Raw genomic sequence first — 7,148 nt, 5'->3', positions numbered from 1 at the left:
GTGCTGACTTCACAGCTGGGTGCTCTTGTATTACATCACTTCCCTGGGGTTTTACCATTTATTTTGTGCACTGAGAACAAGCAAGCGTGTGCCTGTGTTCACCAAGGACTCACCTCCACTCATGCAGCAGCAGCTCTCAGAGAAGCCTTCATCATTTCTGCTCTCCTCTCTCATCTTCTTTGTTGCTGTTGTCTTCTCCGTGCTACAGAGTGAGAAAACAAGATACATTCACTTTATCAACGTCAAAACTGCAGGAACGTGGGTACCGTAAAAACAGATGGCAGAAAAAAGACAAAGGAAATTGGACTAGGAAGCCTCTCATTGAACAACATTCCCAGGAGGATGTGTGGAAGACCATCATGAATGGAACAAGACGGGTTTATGCATTCTGGCATGCCCTTGCCTTTGGACTTCATAGCCTTCAACTCACTTCCCCTCTCCAGAGAAGGAGAAAGCAAACCCTAAGCAATCCCAGTGTGCTTACTAAGGGCAGCAGCTCAGCAGGGCAGGTTCCTCAGCACCTTCTCACCTCTTTGTTTGGAGATCTGTGCTGGGGCAGGCCCAGGGCATGCTGCTGGAGCCGGCACACTGTCTCTGCTTTGACACATCCTCATGATGTTCTCCCTGCAGTGCTCACCCCTCGCTCTCTTCTGGACAGGGAGTCGCTCTGCTGTTTCTTTCACTTCCTCCAAGTCCTTGCGCTTTCTTCCAGCCAGGTTCTTGGAGAGAGAATGGGGGTTCACTGCTGGGGAATGTCTTCCCCCTGGGCTGGGACCTGCTCTGCAAGGAAGCCCTCCGGTCTGGACATGGGCTTTGGATTCTGCTCTTCGATGAGCTTTCTCAGAACAGACTGCATTCACATGGCTCTTTCCATTTGTCTCAGTGCCTCTCCCTGTCATCAAGAAAGGAGAAGCAACAAGGTTGAAAGAGAGTCCAGCACTGCAAAAAGCAAAAGGTCTGCACAGTGGGCCACAGTACTCGGAAATCCCATCTTGAGCATTCACGGTTGTGGATCTAAGGATCTTGACTGAACTGTGAGTTCGCTTTTCAAATCAGAATAGGAAAGGTAACTGTAAATCCCAGGGATTCAGACCCCAAGCAACACACAACGACAACAGTTCCAGGAAGGAACAGACAGAAAAAACAACAAGAAAGACAGTGCACAAAACCCAGATGCCTGTTGTGTATCTGTACCTCTCTTGGGGGCTGTGCCACACTCCATAGTCCTCCCCTGCCTTTCTGCACAGCTGTGCTTCAGAGGAAGACCACTGACATCAGCTTCTGACAGAAAGGAGACAAGAATTATTTGAAGAGCATCACTCGGGAGGACAACGTTAGCAAAGCCAACCACAAACTTCTCATCTTCAAACCTAGCTTCTTCCATTTGCCTTCCCACTGCTCCAGCCCTGCTCCATTTCTGCAGTCAGCACAGATCTGCAGGGACCTTTCCTCTCTCCTCTGTCACACACACCCCTTCATGCAGCCCTGTTTAGAGGCAGGTACCCACACCATGGCTCACCTGCAAAAGCTTTCTGTTTCCCTGCTTGCCCAGCACCGTTCCATGGACACGCAGGCTCCATCCCTAAAACGAAATATCATTTACTGATGTAACAGAAACCAGGAGGAAGTAGCAGTATTGTCCCATTAGCCCATGGCCACCCCCAAAGAAACAGACACTGCTTTTACGGCCAAAACACAAACTGATATGTAAACCATAACACGTTTACAAAAACCACTACGAGTCTCATTCCTGCTCAGGTGGCAGCAAAGGAAGCCCGGTTTACCTGACAGCTCTACACTCTGCAGAGCAAAGGTTCATCAGTAAACAAAATGCTCTCAGGTGCACAAGTAGAGGAACGTATTTTTGTACTCTACAAAGGATTCACTCAACTCTATGCACCACATTTATACACAGATTTCTGTCTCACTGATGCCACCAACTGCTGCTGTTGGCATATAAGTGTAATACTCAGAATTCATTATTGCACACTTCATGTGCAGTGCGCAAGAAGAAACTCACTCCTGTGTGGTGGTAAGTACAGTCCACCTCCATCGCGTCTCACTGTGCGTTGAAAGGTGCAGTTGTGTCTCTGCTGTTCCCAAACACATGGAACTGCGCCGTGATGCTTCTGGAGAGAGAAAGGAAATGTTGGTGAACGGGCAGCCAAGGTTTGCAGAGAGGTTGCAGATAGTGCCAGAGATAGGATATGAGATTGCTGAGACACTACTTATCACTAAGGGAAAATACAGGCTGAGACACGTCCGTGCTATTAGCCCAGGCTGTGTGCAGCGAGTGCACAATCCAACTGGTTACTGTGCCATTGGGACACCTATGTGCCGTAGGGACACCCATGTGCCATAGAGATACTCATGTGCCTGCTCCACCCTTAGGGTTCTAGGGTTTCTACTCCACCCCTTCCCCTTAGAAATAAGGAAGAAAACCCAAGCAAAAGAAACCCAGCCATACCTTTCCACTTGTAGAGCAGAAGCAGTCTCCTTGCTGAGCCATGACCACTGAAGTCTCCGTGGAAGCTCAGGCTCTGAGGGCTCTCTTCACAGGAACTTCCCTCGCTCTCGGGTAGAGCTGGCTTCACTCCTTGACTCCCTTGAGATCTCCTTTCAAACGGGGAACCCTGAAGAAAGTATCCACAAGTGAAAAATCATGAGGAACGAGCATTTTCCCAGCTTTCTTCTGTCATGTAATTTAGCCTCTGGAGGAGGGCAATGTCTGCAAATCAGCTGGCTGCGAGAGCTGCCCGGCACTAGATCCAGTTTGTGTCTGACTGCCATGGCTTCCGTCAGCAAGTATTCCTCTCCATCTCCTCGGCAGCTCTGCACACAGCTGGTGTTGCTGTCGTGAAGAAATCTCGCTCTGTCCTCTCGCTGCAGCACTTTGGGAATCTGAGATACCTCCAGCTCTGGCTTACCCAGGCTCAGCAGCACTCCTTCTGCCTCCTGGCTGACACACAGCACAGTGGCTGTGACGCATGGTCAGCACTCATCAGCCTCCCCCTGCTCTCACTGCTAGCCAGGATGAGGGCGGACATAGCGTGCCCACCCTCGTGCACAGCTCACACCCGTGACACTCCCTGGTGGCAGCCACGGCCCAAAGCACATAGTGCTTGACGTGTCCTCGGACAGTCCGTGTCCCAGCTGGGCACCTGGCTTCCTGCCATAACCTCAGAGAGGTTTTGTTCAATATCTCCTGGATATGCACACCCATGCATCACTAAGTTGCACTTTAGGAAGTCAGCACTCTCCTTCCTTTTTAACATCTGACATGAAGGCAGGGCCCCGGCAGCAATTTTCCCCAGCGGAGTAATGATAAGTTTCATCATCCTTACTGAAAATGTGGGATGGGATCTCAACAAGAACCCGTTTCCCCTGGAAACAGCCATACAGAAGGGTGCTGCTGGAGCTGCAGCTCCTCCCCAGCCCAGCTTTTCTTCTGACACACCTCGTGGCGACCACCCAGCACCAAGCCCAGTTCACTTGTTGGGCCTTCTCAGCCTCAGCTGTGCCCAGCTCACGCACACGCCGCAGCACTGCTTCTGATGGGCTGTCACAGGGTGATCTCTACCAAGAAGGCCAAGAGCTCGGTCTCAGTGTGCAGCACGCTCACCAGAGCACCAACTCTGCTCACCTCCTGGGGAACTGTTGTGGTTTTGTGGTTTTGATGCCGATATTCCACATCAGAGTATAATGCAGCAGTTAAGGAGTTAATGCTGCTGGGAGCAGCAGAGGGGTGGAGCTCCGCACCGGATGCCAGGCAGCGCTCTGCCTGGGCGCATTCCTCTGGTCGCCCATGGAGGTTCAGCACGTGTGCTTCCCATGCAGTTTCCGCCTTAATGTAAGCTCACAGCTTTTGGTTTGGAAATTTTATCTCTCTCTCTCAATTGTTCTATTTTATTAGATTTAGTGAACCCTAAACCTAAAGCCTAACCCTAACCCAAACCATAACCCGAGCCCTAAACCTAACCCCAACCCCAGACCCAACCCAAACCCAACACAAATCCAAATTCTAAACATAAAAATATTACTAAAGCCAATCTTCACCGAAGCCACTAAAATTACCTAAATCCTTCCCTAACACTTACTGTAAGACTAATTCTTTAACCCTAACACTTACCCTAACCCTAACACTAGCACTTACCCTAACCTTAACACTACATCCAATTGTACACCCAACCCTATACAATAACATAAAACTTACTTTAAATCTGTAAAACTAACACTAACCCTAACAAGAATCCTAACACTAATTCTAACCCCTAACCTAACCCTACCCTAACCCAAAGCATCTCTTCTCAGAGATCCCTCCCACCTGGAGTCCCCTGCGAGTCTTATCATCCTGATGGTGAGCTATCTTCTCTTTTGTATTATTTGTATACTATCTATATAGAACAACTCAAAATATACCATCATCGATACTATTTCTTTGTGAAGTACCATCCTTGGGAGTTATTTACCCCACGCTAACCCTAACCATAACTCAATCCCTAACCTAAACCTAATAATTGCTATAAATCTAACCTTAACACTACCCTAACAGCAAACCAAACCCTAAACCTAACCCTATCCCAAAACCAAACCGAACCCAAAACTTAATCTTCACCCTAATTCTAACCCTAGCTCAAGCCCTAAGCCCAACTCAAACTCTAAACCTAACATAAAACCCAACCCCAACCGTGATTCTAAACCTAAACCTAATCCTAACACTACCCTAACCCTAAAATAAACCTTAACACTAACCGTAACCCTAATCCTAACCGCAACCCTAAACCAAACCTTAAACCTAAGCCAAAACCTTAACCTAAGACTATTCCAAAATCTAAACATAACCTTATTACCATAGCCAATCTTCACCTAACCCTATGAAATAACCTAAATCCTTCCCTAACACTTACTGTAGGACTAAAACTTTAACCCTAACACTTACTCTAACCCTAACCCTAATCCTAAATCTAACACAAACCCAAAACCAAACCCTAAATCCAATCATACACCTAACCCTATCCAATAACCTAAAACATTCCCTAATACTTACTGTAAAACTAAATATTTATACTTATCCTTAAACCTAACCCTAAATCTTAGCCTAACCCTAACCCTATACCTTCACCCTAACCCTAACCCTATACCTTCACCCTAACCCTAACACTAACCCCAACCATAATCTGAACCCAAACACTAACCCTAAGCATAAAACTTACCCTAATACCAAATCTAAACATAACACTATTATCAAAGCCAGTCTTCACCAAACCCGCTGAAATTAACTAAATCCTTCCATAACACTTACTGTAAGACTAAACCTTTAACCTGAACCCTTACTCTAGCCTAACACTAATTCCAAAGCTAACACCAATCCTAAACCAAACCCTAAATCCAATCATACACCTAACCCTATCCAATAACCTAAAACATACCCTAACACTTACTGTAAAACTAAATATTTAAACTTAAACCAAAACCTAACCCTCACCCTCACTCTAACCCTAAATCTTAGCCTAACCCTAACCCTATACCTTAACCTTAACACTAACGCTAACCCCAACAGTGGTCTGCACCCTAACCCTAAACCCGAAGCCTTACACTTACCCTAACCCTAAACCTAACGCTATCCCATAACCGTAAACCTAACCCTAAGCCTAACCCATACCCTGACCCTAATTCAAAAAGTAACCCAAACCCAAACACTACCCTAAACCTAACCCAACTCCAACTGCAAACCCATCCCCAAACCCAACACCAACACCTAATCCCTAACCATAAACCTAACCCACACCCTAAACTTAACCTTCACCTATACCCTAATCCTAAACCTACCCCTATTCCTACCCTAACCCTACACCAAACCCTAAACCTACACCTAACCCTAAACCTAACCCTAACATTAACCCTGAACCTAACACTAACCCTAAAACTAACACTAACCCAAACCCTAACCCTGACCCTAACCCAGACCCAAACACTAATGCTAACCCTAAACCAAACCCTAATCCAAACAACACTAACCCTAACCCAAAATCAAACCCTAACCCTAACCCAACACTAACCCTAACCCTATACTTTAACCCTAACCCTAACGCTAACCCCAAACCTAATCCCTTCTCTAACCCTAACCCGAATCCTAACCCTAAGCCCTAACCCTAACCCAACTCCAACAACTATCCCAACTCCAACCCCAACCCCCAGCACCAGCCCCAACCCTATCCCTAACACCAACAACCCCAACCCAAACAATAACATCTAAAACCTAACGCTAACCCTAACACTAACCCTAACGCCAACCCCAAACAAAACCCAACCCAAATCCCAACCCCAACCCTTATCCTAACCCTAACCGTAAACCTAAACCTAAGCCTAAGCCTAAGCCTAACCCTAACCCAAGCCATAACCCTAACCCTAACCTTATACTAACCCTAACTCTAACCCTAACCCTAATCCGAACAACCCTAATCCCAAACCCAACCCCAACCCTAACTCCAAACTTCACTCTAACCCTAACCCGAACCCTAACCATAACCTTACCCTAACCCTAACATTAACTCTAACCCTAAAACTAACCTTACCCTAACATGAACACTAACCCTAAACTTAAATCTAACCCTACACCTAACCCTAAACCTAACCCTAACATTAACCCTGAATTTAACACTAACTCTACCCTGACCCTAACCCAGACCCAAACACTAATGCTAAACCTAAACCAAACCCTAATCCAAACAACACTAACCCTAACCCGAACCCAACACTGACCCTAACCCTATACCTTAACCCTAACCCTAACGCTAACCCCAACCCTAATCCTTACCCTAACCCTAACCCTAAGCCAAAATCTTACCCCAACACAAATCCAAATTCTAAACATAAAAATATTACTAAAGCCAATCTTCACCGAAGCCACTAAAATTACCTAAATCCTTCCCTAACACTTACTGTAAGACTAATTCTTCAACCCTAACACTAACACTTACCCTAACCTTAATAATCCTAACCAATCCTTGGGAGTTATTTACCCCACGCTAACCCTAACCATAACTCAATCCCTAACCTAAACCTAACATTTGCTATAAATCTTAATCTAGAAACCTAACACTAAACCTTACCCTAACTCTAAACCTAACCTTAACCCTAACCCTAAA

General features: G+C 46.2%; 1 long non-coding RNA gene across 1 annotated transcript; it reads right to left on the bottom strand.

Moving 5' to 3' along the window:
• Positions 1 to 638: 638 nt before the first annotated feature.
• Positions 639 to 1,688, bottom strand: LOC136057471 (uncharacterized). The gene is made up of 3 exons (XR_010623029.1): positions 1,520 to 1,688; positions 1,195 to 1,281; positions 639 to 892 (listed from the first exon to the last, which is right to left on the bottom strand). It is a non-coding gene; the product is annotated as an uncharacterized LOC136057471 (long non-coding RNA).
• Between the last annotated feature and the right edge of the window lie 5,460 nt (positions 1,689 to 7,148).

The sequence above is a fragment of the Cyrtonyx montezumae genome, unplaced genomic scaffold (genome assembly GCF_038088225.1).
Source record: "Cyrtonyx montezumae isolate F1298 unplaced genomic scaffold, pur_monq_1.0 scaffold_67, whole genome shotgun sequence".
Taxonomy (NCBI): domain Eukaryota; kingdom Metazoa; phylum Chordata; class Aves; order Galliformes; family Odontophoridae; genus Cyrtonyx; species Cyrtonyx montezumae.
The sequence above is the reverse complement of the archived record's forward strand: the minus strand, read 5'-3'. Positions and strand labels throughout refer to the sequence as shown.